General features: G+C 34.9%; 1 pseudogene; it reads right to left on the bottom strand.

Moving 5' to 3' along the window:
* Positions 1 to 8,166: 8,166 nt before the first annotated feature.
* On the bottom strand, positions 8,167 to 8,734 carry LOC147628745 (uncharacterized; annotated as a pseudogene).
* Positions 8,735 to 15,771: the final 7,037 nt, after the last annotated feature.

Genomic DNA, 15,771 nt, shown 5'->3' with positions numbered 1-15,771 from the left:
CCGTGAGATGCTAAGTGGTGACTCCTTCATGAGCCACTCCCTTGTTGGTGAGGGACTAACCCACCCCTGTTACTTTCTTTCATTTTTTAAATGTGAAATTGGATGTTATGCCTTAATGAAAAGGCTTCCCCCTTCTCTTAATTAAGGATTTCAGCCTTTCTTTATTCTAAAATGAGAAAGAAACAAAATAAGTTAAACTTTTCCTATTGATTGCTCTTTAGAAGTGAAAATTGATTAGATTAGAGTGTTTTAATTCATCTTTGGGTAAATTCTAAGTAGATTTAGGATGTAAAAATTGAGAAATGGTCAGCCATACAAAGGAGGTTATGGTAAATTTTTTTTTAATTTTGTGGAAATAAATTTTATCTTTATGTTATTCAAAAAGAGTAATCCCCTCCGTTTGTGTATTCTAAAAGTGTTATTTTCGTTCTATGTATAGAAAGATACATAAAGGAATTTATTTTTATTTCAAAAGATTTATTCTCATAAATTTTGATTTTATGCATAGAAAGATGCATAAAGGAATTTATTATTATTTTAAAAGAGTTATTCTCATTAATTTTGATTTTTTGCATAGAAAGATGCATAAAGGAATTCATTTTTATTTCAAAAGAGTTATTCTAATTAAAATTAAATTTATGCATAGTAAGATGCATAAAAGATTTATTTTTATTTCAAAAGAGTTATTCTCATTAAAATTGAATTTATGCATAGAAAGATGCATAAAGGAATTTATTTTTTTTAAAAGAGTTATTCTCATTAAAATTGAATTTATGCATAGGAAGATGCATAAAAGATTTATTTCTATTTCAAAAGTGTTATTCTCACTAAAATTGAATTTATACATAGGAAGATGCATAAAAGATTTATTTTTATTTCAAAAGTGGTATTCTCAATAAAATTCAATTTATGCATAGGAAGGATGCATAAAAGATTTATTTTTATTTCAAGAGTGTTATTCTCATTAAAATTGAATTTATGAATAGGAAGGATGCATAAAATATTTATTTTTATTTTAAAAGTATTATTCCCATTAAAATTGAATTCATGCATAGGAAGATGCATAAAAGATTTATTCTTGATTCAAAATTTTATTCTCATTAAAATTGAATTTATGCATAGAAAGATGCATAAAGGATTTAATTTTATTTCAAAAGTGTTATTTTCCTTAAATTTGAATTATGCATAAATAGATGCATAGAGAATCTTTATATCAGAAATTAGATTTCTCTTAAGTTCTATGTTTAAATTCTATGAATAGATGTGATGAGATAAGATGTGAATCAGATAGATGATTGGATAAAGGTTATGCGAATAGAAGTGATGAGAATATGAGGTGAATAGATGTGATGAGATAAGATGTGAATCACATAGATGATGATTGGATGGATGGATATGATGTGAATTAGATAGATGCAAATGGATGGATGATCTGATGTGAATAGAGGTGATGAGATGTGAACTGATGAGTTGAATTGGATTCTGATTGAAAAAATAAAGATTCCTGATTTTTTGGTTGAAAAGCGATAAAATGAGCAAAACCACAATGAGGATGAATGGGACGAGTCCCTGTGTTGATATTCGTAACTGGAAGGACAATAATGACTTCAGCAAATCATTATGAGATTAGTGGATTGTGCTGACAGATTGCTACTATTAACTCTTGACCCAGTGGATCAAGTTAAGGGATGTCAAATTAAAAATCTGTATAATTGAAAATTCTTATGGAGGACTGTTCAGATAGAAGGTTCGGTGTAATGGACCATTATTGTGATAAGGATTTGAATGTTATAATCTAAGTGAATTATTATATAATGATGAGTTCTATATAAGGGATCTTTATCCCTTATATAATGATGAGTTCTATATAAGGGATCTTTATCCCAAGATTCTATTGGGTTCACCAGACTATAAGGAATTCCAGAATAAGTTGAATCTTAAGGAAAAGAGTTATCCTCTAATTTTGCAAGATGAGGACATCTTGCGTTTTTTAAGTGGGGTAAGATGTAGGATTCCTCCCTCCACCTTTTGAGGGGTACACGTGTAAGAACCTCCCCTTTTAATCTTATAATTATTCCCCTCTCTGAAATAAAAGAAAGATCCTGTTTTACCCTGTTTTGGCCTAGAGAGAGAAAAAATGTCTACAGGGAGGTAATTCAAAATGTCTAGAGGGAGGTAATTCAAAATGTATAGAGGGAGGTAATTCAAAATTGAGATATTTTTGGATATAAAAATCCTCCTAGTGTTTAAAATGATTTCCCATGAAACAGAAATTCAAAAAGAACTTTCCAATGTGCAATTGCAATAAATTGAAAATAGGTAAAAAGGACCTTATCCCGAGGGTCTAGATTTTTTAAAAATTTTGGATTAAGGTTCCTATGGACCAATAAGATTAATCTAAATGTAGGGAGGAGATAAATTGAATAATAAAAGAAAATCCCCCAAAACTGAGTAAATACTCACATAAGATGAAGAGTTGACTAAGGACAAGGTTATTAGTTAAAACATAAGAGATATTTAAAGGAAATGATGCATTTTTTACACCTCAGTGTGGGGAATTCCCACCATGAAGGAGGCACATATTTCACATGTGTGGATGAGTTTTAAACTCATAAATAATGAGATATTTTCATCTCTCCTTTTTCAACTAGATCCAAAAAGTAAGCTAAACTGGGCCTAAAAATGGTCAAAAAGTGACCAAACTGATTTGGAAAACTCTAGAATCAGTTTGCTTGGTTAGAGGCTCACTTTTTCCTATAAATAGAAGCCTCCCCCTTTGTGAAGGGTAATAGTGTTTTATGCACTGTTACTCTACTCCTCTGTAGATTTCTTGTTTTTTTAAAATCTGAAATTGGATGTTATGCCTTGATGGAAAGGCTTCCCCCTTCTCTTCATTAAGAATAGCAGCCTTTCTTTATCCTAAAACAAGAAACAAATAAAAAAAAGTTAAACTTTTCCTATGGATTGCTCTTTAGAAGTGAAATTTGATTAGAGTAGAGTGTTTGAATTCATCTTCGGGTAAATTCTAAGAAGATTTAGGATGTAAAAATTGAGAAATGGTCAGCCATACAAAGGAGGTTATTGCAAAATTTTCTTAAATTTTGTGGAGATAAGTTTTATCTTTAAGTTATTCAAAAAGAGTAATCCCCACATGTTTGTGTATTCTAAAAGTGTTATTTTCATTCTATGTATAGAAAGATGCATAAAGGAATTTTTTTTATTTCAAAAGAGTTATTCTCATTAATTTTGAATTTATGTATAGAAAGATGCATAAAGGAATTTATTTTTATTTCAAAAGAGTTATTCTCATTAAATTTTGAATTTTTGCATAGAAAGATGCATAAAGGAATTTATTTTGATTTCAAGAGAGTTAATCTCATTAAATTTGAATTTATGCATAGGAAGATGTATAAAAGATTTTTTTTTCAAAAGTGTTATTCTCATTAAAATTGAATTTATGCATAGTAAGATGCATAAAAGATTTATTTTTATTTGAAAAGTGTTATTCTCATTAAAGATTGAATTTATGCATAGGAAGGATGCATAAAATATTTATTTTTATTTCAAAAGTGTTATTCTCATTAAAATTGAATTTTTGGATAGAAAGGATGCATAAAAGATTTATTTTTATTCCAAAAGTGTTATTCTCATTAAAATTAAATTTATGCAAAGGAAGGATGCATAAAAGATTTATTTTTATTTCAAAAGTGTTATTCTCATTAAAATTGAATTTATGCATAGGAAGGATGCATATAAGATTTTTTTTTTCAAAACTGTTATTCTCATTAAAATTAAATTTATGCATAGGAAGATGCATAAAGGATTTAATTTTATTTCAAAAGTGTTAATTTCCTTAAATTTGAATTATGTATAAATAGATGTTTAGAGAATCTTTATATCAAAAATTAGATTTCTCCTAAATTCTATGTTTAAATTCTATGAATAGATGTGATAAGATAAGATGTGAATCAGAAAGATGATTTGATAGAGGTGATGTGAATAGAAGTGATGAGAATATGAGGTGAATAGATGTGATGAGATAAGATGTGAATCAGATAGATGATGATTGGACGGATGGATGGATGGATGTGATGATTGGATGGATGGATATGATGTGAATTAGATAGATGCGAATGGATGGATGGATGTGATGTGAATAGAGGTGATGAGATGTGAGGTGAATAGATGTGAGATGTTATTTGAATCAGATAGATGGGAATGAATAAATGGATGGATGTGATGTGAATAGAGATGATGAGAATGTGAGGTGAATAGATGTGATGAGATAAGATGTGAATTAGATAGATGATGATTGGATGGATGGATGTGATGTGAATTAGATAGATGCAAATGGATGGATGGATGTGATGTGAATAGAGGTGAATAGATGTGAATAGATGTGAATAGATGTGATGAGATAAGATGTGAATAAGATAGATAATGAATGAATAGATGAGATGTCAATCTTTTCCCTGATCCGACTATGGGACTTACGGGTTCGGTCAAATCAGTTCAGTTAGTTACGGATTTTGACTACGTTAGAGAAACGTTATCCTGGAGGAATCAACCGTGATTTCCCGGCAAGGGAAGTTTTTTTTTGGGTCAGTTCTGGAAGAACCGATGGATTAATCTCTTGTCCGGATATCCGTGGGCGAGGCCCCGAGTGTGGGACCCTGGCCCGCGCAAGAAGTGCTACTTCTGCTGCTAGCACCCTTGAATTCATTACGCGATGGGGACAAGGATCTTACAGCTTCTTTGGATGTGCAAGATCTTCATAATTTTTCTCTAAATATGATAATATAATTTTGCAAGCACTACAATAAAGAGAATATCAAATAGGTACAATGTTTATAAACAAAATTGTGATAGTTGATGAAAAGAGATAATATGGTAGTTGATGAAAAGAGATACTTACATCTTGCATTGACCATGGATACCAACTAAGGAGTCTTCATATAAAAAAATCTTGACTTTCTTTTCTTCTTAGGATTGGGTGCAAAAGCAACCTATGCTATCTTTGGATCTTCAGAATATACTTTTCTTACAGTTTTCTTTGTCCTTGCCATAGATTTCTCACTAAGAAATATTTGAGAAACATTGCAAAAAACAGTGAAAATATTTTCAAGATTAATACAAGACCCTCAAACAAGAAGAAATAAACAAAGTGTACATGGCCAGTGGTTTCAAAAAAGAAACACAAAAGTACTCTCTCTGGCTATTGTAAAATGATGACAAATATAAGTGAATAAAACAAACTAGTAGAATAGTAAAAGATATGAATAAAGTAATATTTAGAAATAGACATTATCAAGAACTATCCCTCTGTCATGTCAGTCCCCATGAACTATCTCATAGTGGTATCAATGCCACTACTTATACACACTGTGTCCTTTCCAAACAAGCTATTGTCTACCGGTTACCAAGATTATGCTTCAAGAACTAGACGTGCCACCCATAGAAGGATGTCCGCAACGGCAAGCAAGGGAGTAAAATGGCATACTGCTTTGGATACAATTGCGTCGTTGCGGCGGATAGTGACGATGAACTATATGGTAATGCTATCAATGTCCTCAAATGGCGTGCAAGGGAGTAAAATTGCATAGAGAATTGGATATAGTCATGCCATTGCAGACTGTTAAAAGCCAGACGTGTCACTCATTGAAGGACGTCTGCAACACCACAAACCTATACCTTGTTGACTGCAACGGCGTGATAGAGGTAAAAGAGCACACTGAAAGCAATCCGAACGCATTGTTAAAGAATCAAAAAGGTCCATAGGTTACAGGCCTATACCTTGTTGACCACAACAGCACGATGGAGGTAAAAGATCATGCTGAAAGCGATTGGTTTGCGCCATTAAAGAATCAAGAAGGCAGCACAAGATGACCCGAAGGCAAGTGGAAAATACCCTAGAGAATGTCGTGGTCGCACGCGAGGACGGAGGTCAATGGAAGTCAAAAATGGATAAAGTGGTCATATATCTCTATATATACCTGATGGACCATAAGACACATGTCAATATTCTATTCATTGTCTCCAATGTCTAGTGACACATGGCACGTTCTCACTGGATCATTCATCAATTGTACCTTCCACGTGGCATTTCGTGATTCGATGCCGTACAAGTTTTGGATGTATTTAAACATTTTCGCTCATTTTTTTTCCTATGTATCCAAAACGGCGCGACCTCTCAGATTTTAGTTGTCTAATCCCTCCACTATCACACCATTCCGGATGGCTTCTTCTCCATCTCAGCAGCACCTGCCTCATCAAGGTCACCATCCCCGGTTGTTTATTCAAAGCCTTCACCAAAAACACCTATTGGTTTGTAGTCGTCAAGGGTATCTCCATCCATATCCAATGTTTCAAAAAAGAGAGATCTTTCTATATCTTCTACATAAGTTACAAAGTCATCCAAGAAAGTGAAGAAAATAAGCAAACCCTCTCCAACAAAGCCTACTGGGCCCTCTAGTCCTTCTCTTAGTGCACTAGATACCCAATCAATGTTAAGTGTATCTGAAGCACGTGGAATGCTTACAAAGTCACCAAAGGCAAGTCCTATGGTATCAAAAAAGTTTAAGTCATCACACAAGGCTCCTGGTCTTTCTAAGATAGTAGTGGTGTCTCCTACAGAGAGAATGTTGGATTTTCTTATTGAAAGTGGAATTGAAGCCTCTTTCTTCTCAGTTTGCCAAGAATATTTTCAATCCAAAAGTTTATGTCTCAATGATTATTAATCATGCCATGCCATTTATCAAGGAGGACTTTGATGAATTTGAGGAAACTATAGGGCCTTCTATCTTGATTAAAGGCAAGGAGTATGTCCATGTCCCTATTGGGACCTCCTCTGTCCAGAGACAAACATTTACAAAGAGGTGTAGTATGTACAAACTTCAAAGGTTTTTATTAGAAAATGCAGAATGCTCCTCTCATCCAAAAGGTTGCAGGAGAATGGTCGAAGGTGCTGCCTTTATAGTTTTATCCATTGTCAAATATCCTCTTAGAGGAGAAGAGGAGAAACTTGAGGAGATTGAAGGCTCTTCAAAATTTTTCTTTCTCAAAGATTTAGAGGCAAATGATATAGAGAAGGAACTTTGACCTGAGGAGGAGAAGAGGCTTGCCAAGAATATTGAAATCACTGAATTAAAGGCACATACAATTGTTCAGTCACCCAAGAAAATTGAAGATCCATTGCATAAATACATTGTTCCTTCATTGCCAAGTTTTCTTAGCAAGAATAAGGAGTATTTACTCCTGTCTAATATTCAAAAGCTATTTAACTTGAGGGAGGACTATTATCTTGCCATCATTCCAGAGGGTTGTGAAGCTGCTAAAGGACTCATTGATATTGAGAATGAGCATAATAAAACAGGAGTCAGAACCATTGATCTCCGATGATGAATTTAATCAGCTTCAAGCTTCACTTGGTATTGCCAATGTTGGAAGGGAACAGAGTGATTATGTCCAAATTAAAGACATCAAAGAAACCTCAATCTCACTCTAGACATCAGATATACTTGAACAAGATGAAAATCAAAAGGTAAGTGAATATGAATTTGAATCCATACATTATATTATTTTAACTTAGAATAATTTCACAGTGTTCCTCTTGTTTACAGTTGGAGCTAGCAGATGAAGACAACTTCTTAGGGAGAGGTAAAGGATCAAGGCAAGCAAGCTCTAGCAAGAAAGATTCTGCACTTGGATACTATTTGTCCAAAATGGATGAGAATATTTTCCATGTGCTGCATAGCTAGTTCTCTGAGGATGCAGAATGGCTTATACTTTGTATTAAAGCTCTCTGTAGACTGTATGGCTTCTCAACTATACAAGCCAACGCAAACAAAATCATGTTTCTTGAGAAGACAGCTGCTACTAGAATTTTTGGTTATGGCCCTGGGTTTTCCGCCTCTAGAGCAGGATATTTTTTGACATACTCTCCATATGCTTTAGCTGCAAATAAAACCGATGTAAACACACTAGGTGGCTACAATAGAAGTAAATTTCTATGCTCCAGAGGATCACTAACAAAGGATGATGATGTGAAAACTTTGGAATAGACTTTTTTGTACATACTCTGAATTACAATAGATAACTTTTTGTACAAAATTATGAATACAACAGTTCTCTTTTTTGACAGTGTTATGCTTCCAAAATGTGGTTTTTCTACATTCTTTGTAGTTGTCTTTTGAAAAACCAGTTGAATAACTCTGTAAGAGCATTGCTTCTTGTAGCCCCTCTCCACCACGTCTTGTGCTTTGAAAGAATGATGTGCGTGCCTGGTAATGTGACTTTTCCATCCCTTGGTTACTGTATGTTGTTAGGGGTCCATGCTCCTCAACAAAATATGGCCCATGTACATGGAGGATGTGCTGCATAACAAAAATAAATAAATTTAGTATATGTCATTTCCACTCAGTGTATCATGAATACAAAGGAGTCTTACCAAATAGTATGTGATATCTTTTTTTCCCCATGCTTCTTTGGTTATTTGAATGAGATTTGTAATAGAAATTTTGTACTCTTACGCATATGTAGCTGATGTCAACTGTTGTCTAAGAACATTTAAAAAGATGTCAAGATGCTTCCAAACCTCCATTCTAAGATTTGCTGGCCGCGGTGTACTGGCAACATTTGTCGTGATCTCACACAATTCTTTCCAACAATCCCATGTAACATTCACTTGTTTATTACTATGGTTTCCTAAAAATCTTCTGGCTTTTGCACCTCCCATGGAGACATCTGCCAAGACATCTCGTGTTTTCCCTGAAACTATTGGATCTTTCCTTAAATGAAAATGATCCCCATGAAATCCCATATTTGATATCAATGCTTCACATTTATCAATACATTGATCTACCAAACGATGTTGGTTTAATAGAATATGCATAATCAAGATGCAATCTCAGAAGCTTGTCAATTATTCTTATCTCTGCATGCAAAGTGCATATGTGAACATTCTTAAGAGAGATAGGAAGAATGGGATCCCAAATGTCTTCTTTATTCTTGAACTTAGATCTATTAAAAGATCCCTGCTCCCTCCGCACACTGAAATCAAGGGTGCTAGCAGCGGAAGTAGCACTTCTTATGCAAGGCAAAGCCTCTCACTCGGGACCTTGCCCCCATGGATATCCGGTCAAGAGACTAATCTCTCGGTTCTTCCAAAACCGAACTCGAAAAACTTCCCTCGCCCAGAAAGCACGGGCGATCCCTCCAGGATATTTTTATTCTAACGTAGTCAAGAGCCTTAACTAACCAAACTGGTCCAACCAAACCCATAAGTCACATGATCAGATCAAGGAAAAGACTTGCACTTGGATCATAGAGATCAACACTATTTTTCTCATCGAGAGGCACAGCCGTTGATTCTTCTCCATAGAACAAAGACTATCCGAAATTTACTTCATCTATCGTACCATAACAGAATTGAGTCTCATTTTAGGGATCCATCAGTCCAGCTAACCCCATCCAATCCCATGGGTTAGCCAACTGCCCAACCACTATAGTGATAGGATCTATTTAGGAATTTGGTTATGTTTTGCCCTGGGTACCAGGGAAAAGAGTTCCCAAGCCCCCTAGCCGGTGCTTCAAGCAAACTTCAAGATAGTCACACCACTTGCACACCCAATATGAAATTGCCAGTTTCACATATTCACCTGTCTTTAAAACAATCTTTTAATGAAACCATAGTATCATTGATCATAATCCTCCAAAATATCCGGTTCAATTCTAATTTCCAATCATTCCTTCATCGGTATACCCATGGCATCATTGGCAACCAAAACGCTCACCATCTGTTCACTCAAGGTCCTTTTCAATAGTTCCTAGCTCATAGTACCCGAAAATATATTCACTTATAAAAATCTAGATGGACTCTCCGTTGGACTCTCCGTTGAAGATCAGCAAGATCAACCAACAGATCCATATAAAAAAGCCATGGACTCATCCGTTGAGACCATCAAGGCCAATCAAGCATATCCATGCCCTAGTTCAGAAAACAACTCTAACTCCTTGTTCCATTTTCTTCCTCAACGCACGTGGGTATCTTCGACGACCCAGAGCCCAAGCACCGTATGGTCAGCACCCTCTAGGATCCTTCGTAGGTCACCTAGCGCTTCACTCATAGGCCGCTTCCTTGGTCCCTCATCCACTGTATCGGAAGCTCACCATTTAAATCGAACCGAGGCTGGTCAAGACCTCGGCCGACTTTGCTACGCGAGACGTCCTCCGTTGACTCTCCAGCAGAGCAGCTGTTGCAACTTTATCAATTTGGTCTCCACAACCTCATTCACAAGATGGTCCAAATGCTTTTCCACCATTCTTGACATAAAACAATCATTTAAAAACAAGTCATAATTCCAATTTTGAACGAACTCTCATCTTTCCACATTATTCCACGTCATTTCTCGTTATTCCACATTCTTCTACGTCAATTCACATTGCTTAATCCACATCCAATCATATGTATTCCCATCGTCCTTCATCCATTCTCATCCAATCACATCATATTACATCTCATCACATCTATCCACATCTATCCTCATCACATCTCATCCATTCTCATCTACCCATATCCACATCACATCTCATCTCATCCATTCACATCTACCCCAATCCACATCACATCACATCTCATCACATCACATCTATCCCGATTTACATCACATCTATCCCGATTCACATCACATCACATCCATTCACATCACATCTCCTTCATTCACATCTATCCCGATTCACATCACATCCATTCACATCTATCTCGATTCACTTCACATCACATCCATTCACATCACATCTCATCCATTCATATCCACCCCAATACACATCACATCCATTCTCATCACATCTCATCCATTCTCATCTACCCATATCCACATCACATCACATCACATCCATTCACATCTCATCTCATCTCATCCATTCACATCTACCCCGATCCACATCACATCTATTCTCATCCATTCACATCTATCCCAATTCACATCACATCCATTCACATCTATCTCGATTCACATCACATCACATCCATTCATGTCACATCTCATCCCATCCACATTTCTTCACTTCCACATCCATTTACATCACATCACATCCCATCCACATCTCATCACATCCACATCCATTTACATCAAATCACATCCCATCCACATCTCATCACATCCACATCCATTTATATCACATCACATCCCATCCACATCTCTTCATATCCACATCCATTTACATCACATCACATCCCATCCACATCTCTTCACGTCCACATCCATTTACATTACATTCACATCTTAGCACATCCACTCACATCTTATCACATCCTATCATATTGCATTCACATTTTATCACATCGTATTCTCATCTTATTTACATCGTGTTCACATCTATTCACGTTTAGTAACATTTTCTACTTTCGATATCGATGGGACTTTTTCTAAATTTCTGCCAATTGCGTGGCCTAGTTAAAGGTACTTTTTCTCGATGGATATTTTCATATTCTTTCTCAAATTTCTCAAGTGAAATATATTCAATATTCTTCTTTTAAGTAAAAGATTCATGGGATTTACAAAAATCAATTCTACCCATATTTCCCAGTAATGCTCAAAATTTCACTTTTGATGAATACTCATAATTTGAATTATGCTAAAAATTCTTCTTTTTTCATTTAATTTCTTGGATCTCAAATATCATGGGAATTTATCTTTTTGCATTTAATTGATTGAATTCAAAATGTCATGGGAATTCCTCTTTTATCATAAAATAAATTTATCTAAAATTCCTCTTTTCTTTAATAAAAATATCCATTATTTCAAATATGTCAAGAATTCCACTTTTACCATTTAAATGATTGAATTTCGAATGTCATGGGAATTTCTCTTTTATCATTTAAAAATTTATCATGCATAAAATCAATTTATCTAAAATTCCTCTTTAAATTCAAATAAAAATATCCATTAATTCAAATATATCAAGAATTCTACTTTTACCATTTAAATGATTGAATTCCAAATGCCATGGGAATTCCTCTTTTATCATTTAAATTTTCTCATACATAAAATAAATTTATCTAAATTTTCTCTTTTTCTTAATTAATTAATTATGCATAAACACTAAAAATTAGTTTCCCATGAATTTGATGAAAATCATTCTTTTAGCATAGGATGTCCAATCCTAGAATATGGTAGGAAGTCCTCTTTTCACATTATGCATAAAAATGAGCTATGTATTAATTTCTAAAAATTTTGCCATAGCTTCGCTACTATTATTGATCATTTTCAATATTTCTAGAACGAATAAGACTTTGTAATACAATTATGATAGAATACTATCCTTAGACTTAAATCAAATTTATGGAATTAAATCATAAGTTTATCATAATTTTATTAACATAAAAACATAAAAAAGGCATTTTCTTAACCTCTAGCTTAACTAGCATAGAGTTTTATTTTTGAATTGAGAATATATCAATGAGAAGTATCAATTTGATAAAGAATTAGTCATAGGAATGAGTATTCTTTTGGGGAGAGAGAGGTATACATAAAAAGCATCCTAATTAAGCATAAAGATTAAATTTTTTGTGTTTAATCATTAGAATTCCTATAGAAAGCTTGATTTGCCTTGAAAACAATTAATTTGAAACTTCTCAAGCTTGAGAGGGGTTGAGAAGTGAAATCTTTTGAGAATATTAATGAAAACCATGAAATTACTTCTTGCCTCTAGATTTGGCTTGCTTCTTTATCTTAGAAGGAAGCCCCCAACCAATCAATTGGTTTAGTATGTTGAGAAGAAAACTCAAGGATTGTTGAGGAGAGATAGAAGCTCCAAGCTCTCCAAAAGTAGAGGATTTTTAAGGGATAATAGAAAATATCATTATTTTAATGTAATACTAGCATGGTATAGTTCACAAATTTTTTTACAAAAGACTAAGGATCTATTTATAGGTGAGGGAGGCCACTAACCAAGTCCACCTGGGTTCGAGAATTTTCCAGGTTCAGTTTGGCTCAATTTGGACAAGATTTGGCTCCCTTTTTTATCTGGTTTGATCCAGGAGAGAGGAGATATAAAAATATCACAATTTTTTTGAATTAAAAACTCATCCACATGTGTGAATTAGGCGCCTACCTCAAGAGTCTCCCCCTACTTACCAAGGTGTCAAAAATTCATCATTTTTTCAAAATATCCCATTTGTTTTAGTAATATCACTTAATTTTTAATGAATAAACCTTGTACTCAGTGAGCTTCTCATCTTATGTGAAAATTTACTCATTTTTGGGTATTTTATTTTATTCTTTGGATTTATCTCATCCCAACACTTGGATTAATCCTATTGGTCCATAGGAACCTGAATTGGACCATAATCCAAAAAAATCTGAAAATCTAGACCCTTAGGCTAAGGTCCCTTATGCACATTGGAAAGTTCATTTTGAACTTTTGTTTCAGGGGAAACCATTTTAGACACTAGGATGATTTTAATATCCAAAGATTTCTCAATTTTGGATTACCTCTCTGTAAAAATTTTCTCTCTCTAGGCCAAAACAGGGTAAAACAAGATCTTTCTTTTATTTCAAAGAGGGGAATAATTACTTACACCTTTACACCTCAAATGCTAGAGGGAGGAATCTTACATCCTACCCCACTTAAAAAACGTGAGACGTTGTTGTGACGTGTGCGGTACAACCAGGAAAGTACGAGACTTCTAGCTGTGAGAGTGGGTACCAAATCTAACAAAGAAACTCACACACATGACATATACATGTGTCGAATCACCTCAATACATCCTTGAATTCATTCTGATGATTGCACAAAATTGCATACCAAGTGTTTGTTCCTTTTCTCTCTGACTCCTTTCTCCAAATCCTTTGAACCATTCACATGTAAGCATAACAAAACCTTCAAATTTTTCCAATATACATGTGACCAGTTACATTCTTTGCATCCAGTGCCATCAAAACCATCATTTCAAGAAGCTCTTAGTCACCTAAAAACCTGCCTTAATATTCTAACATCTCACAAGGAAAAGATGGCATAACATGCTCATGACTTCCAGAATTCAATCAAGCAGAAGCAAGACCAATTTCCCGTGATTTAAATGTGCTAAGAGGATACCTTTTTCCACAAAACATCAAGTTCTAAAAAAAACCATTAGCTTGTTCACCAAGCTTTTCTCATTTCCAAATCCTTTAAGGATTTATGGGTCTTACCCTTTTCCTAAATCCAATAAGTAGTAGAAAAAAAAAAAAACTTATCTGAATGCATGAGTGGATTTACACTTTGTTTTTTATTTTTGCTTGTCTCAAAAGTCGCTTCAATGCTGATTATGCGAAGGAGAAACGCGGGGAGCAGCATCGCTTCAGCGCCGATTTTGAAAATGGTTTTTCCAAAAAGTATATCATCATGTAGTACTCAATTTACCCTTTAATTCTAACACCTACAAGGCACAAACAGTATTTGTATTCTTGAAATAAAAAAAACTGGTCGAATGAGCACTGGTTCTCCTTTTCTACAGAATTTTTTTCTCACTGGTCTTCGCCGCCCCTACCTCTGGTTTTTCTCTCCTTTTTCCCGCAAGAGATGCGGCGTTGCATCACCTTTTCTCAGCTTATAATCCGGAAATTCCCCATTTAAAAAGCTGCGCTCGAATCTTCTTTGCCCATTATCTAGCAAATTCTAATAAAAAGAAATACATTTCTTTTTTTTTACTCCACGTATACTGCCACCCACACTCTAATGCTTTCCATTGTTTTCCTTTTTAATGCCACGCAATCTGCCCCTTAATGTAATACTCCTAACCTTAGCATTAAGGTAAGGTGCTCAATGCAAGGTAGTTCATCTAATTTTATTCCCCGGCATTCAATAAATTCCTCGACACTGCAATGTCCATTGAATCTCCATTACTCTTGATGCCTTCGTAATTTATAAATCATCATATCGGCCATGTGATTTATAGAATCCCCAATTGTTCATTCAAGTATTTTCCCATGTCTTCATAAATACATTCCTTTGTGCATTGGCATGCCCTCATGTTTGCATTCCATAAGGTTCACTGATTTGACCCAATCGATACCATTTAGCAGAACCATCACCCTCCACACTCATATACAAAAACTCCTAGATCTGGCTCAGCCTCAGCTTGTCTTATTGAACCTCATATACAATATGAACATATGTACATGGCATCATATAATGACTCGTCACGGCACTTAACCCATGCATCTGGATGTGTATTTGATGGCCTCACATGCACAGTTTCACACCATAGACGTGCCATGGCACGACATCCACCCCATCTAAACCTGCACATCCTCTGGTATGTGCCAAATCATCATCAAGGTCCACATATAACTGGATGTCGTCTTCATCTTCTGCACTTCCAGGAAGATCATTCTCTTCCTCTTCAATCATATCCATACTACCACTGTCAAGCCTCTCATCCTGAGTCTCTTGTGAATCAAAAGGATCACTATCATACCTTCTTTTAAATATCTTGATTCTTTTGCCTGCCACAAGATTCTTTATTTCTGTTCCATCAAGCTCACACAAAGTATACGTGGCATTTCCATGCACATGCTTGACAATGTAAGGGCCAAACCATCTTTTTGCAAATTTTCTTTGAACAGTGAATTGGTTGTCAAGGCTACTATCATACATTAGAACCCAATCACCTTCTTCAATAGATTTTGGCCGGAGTCTGTGTCTACTATCAAATCTTTCTTTATTTTTCAGCCTTGCATCTTTCAAGCGAGCTTTAGCAAGCTCTACATCTTCAGGCCTCCTCTCCAA

This window comes from Cibotium barometz, chromosome 19 (genome assembly GCF_041138505.1).
Source record: "Cibotium barometz isolate CiBa-2024 chromosome 19, ASM4113850v1, whole genome shotgun sequence".
NCBI lineage: Eukaryota > Viridiplantae > Streptophyta > Polypodiopsida > Cyatheales > Cibotiaceae > Cibotium > Cibotium barometz.
This window is presented reverse-complemented; position numbering and strand designations above follow the sequence as displayed.